Raw genomic sequence first — 2,954 nt, 5'->3', positions numbered from 1 at the left:
ACTGCTTATGGAGCACAAGGCACTTGAAAGCAGCGGGAAAGAACAAGGATGGCCTATCAAGACGGTAGGAATAACACGGAGAGCCTAAAGTATTTAGCCAGGCAGAGCTTGCAACTCACCTTGTGTCATGGTTTAATCCCAGCCGGCAACTAAGCACCACGCAACCGCTCACTCGCTCCCCCCTCAGTGGGATGGGGTAGAGAATTGGAAGGGCAAAAGTGAAAAAACTCCACTTGTTTGGAAAAGGAAAGCGGGGGGGGGGGGGGGAACACAACCGAGAGAAAAACCCAGGAAAGACAAGCGGTACAAATGAAAACAATTGCTCGCCACCAACCGACCGATGCCCAGCCAGTCGCAGCCCAGCAGCGGCCCCCCTGCCAACCTCCCCCCTAGTTTTATTTCATGAGATCATACAGTCTGGAATATCCCTTGGGTCCGTCGGGGTCAGCTCTCCCAGCAGTGCGCCCTCCCAAACCCTCACGCACCCCCAGCCTGCTCGCTGGCAGGGCAGGGCGAGGAGCAGAACAGCCCCGGGCGCCGTGCAAGCGCTGCTCAGCAGGAACTAACACACCCCTGCGTCATCAATGCTGTTTTCAGCACAAACCCAAAACGCAGGAGGAGGGAGAGTGGGGTGGGAGCGGGGTGCGGGGGAGCGGGAGGGGGGTGTCAGAGTTTGGGCGGGGCAACGGGCAGGTTGGCGGGGCAGGCAGCACCCCAGGGGTCTGGGGCAGAGGGGTTACGGGGAGGCAGTGCGGAACACGGGGGGGTGGGAGGAGGGAGACGAGAGAGGAGGGCAGTGCGGGCACGAGGCAGGAGGGCAGGGGATACGGGGGGCGCGTCACGGGGAAAACCTTGCACGCACGGGGGAAAAACCTCGCATGGGAAAGGCGGGGCGGACACTGGGAGGGGCGTGTGTGGGTAGAGACATGGGTGGGGGGACATGCGTGGGGGTGACCTACGCCAGGGGGTCCGCCCGGGACCATCCACAGCAGATAACTCACCTGGGATAATCCGCAACAGATAATCCGTTCCCGATAACTGACCCTCACTGGATAACCCGCACTGGATAACCACGAGCGATGCCCCTCAAATGGCTGGTGTTTCACCCCAAATTTTCCCCAAATTGGGGGGGTTTTTTGCTTTTCTATAGTATAAAAATTGGGGCTTTTTCCTTTTCCAAAATATTCAATTTGGAGGTTTTTCAACGCTTTTTCACAACAAAAATTGGCGATTTTTGCTTTTGGTTTTGTGCATGAAAATGGGCGTTTTTCTGCTTTCCAGCTGTACAAATCCAGGTGGATTTGGCTTTCCCGGGAGCTCCAAGTTGGGTATTTTTCCCCCAAAATTGCGGGGTTCTTTTTTCACCCCTTGCAGGCCCTGAATCAGGGGTTTTGTGGTATTTTTATGCCATCGCGGCAGGTCCCGCTCTGTTGTGCGCGGCCCTGCAGGGGAAAGTCCCTGTTGGGGGAACTGGCCCCAAATCAGGATGGGAAACGGCGGAAAAGGAGAACAGGGAAGACGCAGCTTTTGAAAGCGCTTTTATATCTTCAATAGAGAGGTATTTCGGGGGGGGTGGGGGGTGAAGAGTTTTTAAATCCTTCCTATAAACAGGGTTTCTTTGCATTTTAAAAACCTTATCTATCATAGACATTTACACTTAATGTATTTACACATACATATATATATATTTAGAGCATATATTTATGTTTCACTTATACCCCCCTATTTCCCACTTATCCTCCCTATTTCCCACTTATTATATGTAATACCTGTTCAGACTATATATCTGTTGACTTACATATTTTGACACTTAAATGTCTTTATAGACTTCTCTATTTACACTTACGTATATTTACACCTATATCTTTATAGACTTAGATTTTAGACTTAGGTATCTATTTACACTTATATATTATCTCTTAGATTACATATAGTATCTATTTAGACTCTCTATGTAACATGTAAGTGTAGATAGCTATATCTATTCAGACTTTTTTCTACTTTAAATTCCTTCATATATAAAATATATCATCCTTTTTGCATTTTAAAGCCCTTTATTTTTTAATTTATATGTACGCGAGTTATTTTTGTATTTTAAAACCCTATATATGTCTTTCAAATTTTTTTATACTCTAAAATCCTTTATATAATATGGCAGATATAGGTTCTTATTTTGAAATCCTTTTGTACATATAAATGAATATTATTTTTCAATATATATAACAATGAGAGATTTTTCTCTGTTTCAAGGCCTCACACATATATTTACAGTTTTTAAAAATTTTTGAAACCCCCCGTGAATTTTCAGGCATTTTTGGGCTGTGACCCCCTTTTTTTGGGGGGGAACGACACCCCCCCCCCCCCATGACCCCCCATTCCCCACTCACCTGCTCCTCCACAGCATTATCACCCCCCCCGGTGATGTTGGGGTGCCCCAAATGACATCATCGCCCCCCCCAGGTCCCCCAACCCCCCCTTTTTTTCAGCCCCCAAAAAGGCACAAAATGAGGGAAACGGCCCCAACCGGCAGCTCGTTACTTTAATAATGCCGTTTACGTATGCACACACGCACCCCCGCCAAAAAGGGGGGCTCTGCTGGAAAGATAAAGGAGGGGCAGCCCCCCCAAACGCTTGCAGCCCCCCCCCAGCCCCCGTCCCGCAGGCTGGCAGCTGGCCCCTTACCGTCAGCACGCCTAACGACCGGCAGGCAAACCTGGGCTGGGGGGTCTCTCTTGAGCATCACGGGACGCTTACAGCGAGACATCTGAAAAACAAAAATCTCAACGGATATTTCAGCCTATTAAAAAAATAGCACCGAAGGCAGCAGAGGAATTCAGTCAGGATAAGGGATAGGGTAGTAGTTGAGCTAAAGGAGGATGCTAGGCAAATGGGTCAGCTCGAAATACAACACGTCCTTTAAAAGCTAGCGCGATTCGAACGCTTAAAATCAGCAT

The 2,954-nt window shown here is 48.8% G+C and overlaps 1 long non-coding RNA gene across 1 annotated transcript; it reads right to left on the bottom strand.

Moving 5' to 3' along the window:
• Positions 1-208: 208 nt before the first annotated feature.
• On the bottom strand, positions 209-2,337 carry LOC142077268 (uncharacterized). The gene is made up of 3 exons (XR_012671673.1): positions 1,521-2,337; positions 1,002-1,355; positions 209-232 (listed from the first exon to the last, which is right to left on the bottom strand). It is a non-coding gene; the product is annotated as an uncharacterized LOC142077268 (long non-coding RNA).
• Positions 2,338-2,954: the final 617 nt, after the last annotated feature.

The sequence above is a fragment of the Calonectris borealis genome, unplaced genomic scaffold (assembly GCF_964195595.1).
Source record: "Calonectris borealis unplaced genomic scaffold, bCalBor7.hap1.2 HAP1_SCAFFOLD_190, whole genome shotgun sequence".
In the NCBI taxonomy this organism is placed as follows: Eukaryota; Metazoa; Chordata; class Aves; order Procellariiformes; family Procellariidae; genus Calonectris; species Calonectris borealis.
Note: the sequence above shows the minus strand (reverse complement) of the source record. Positions and strands in the feature narration are given on the sequence as shown.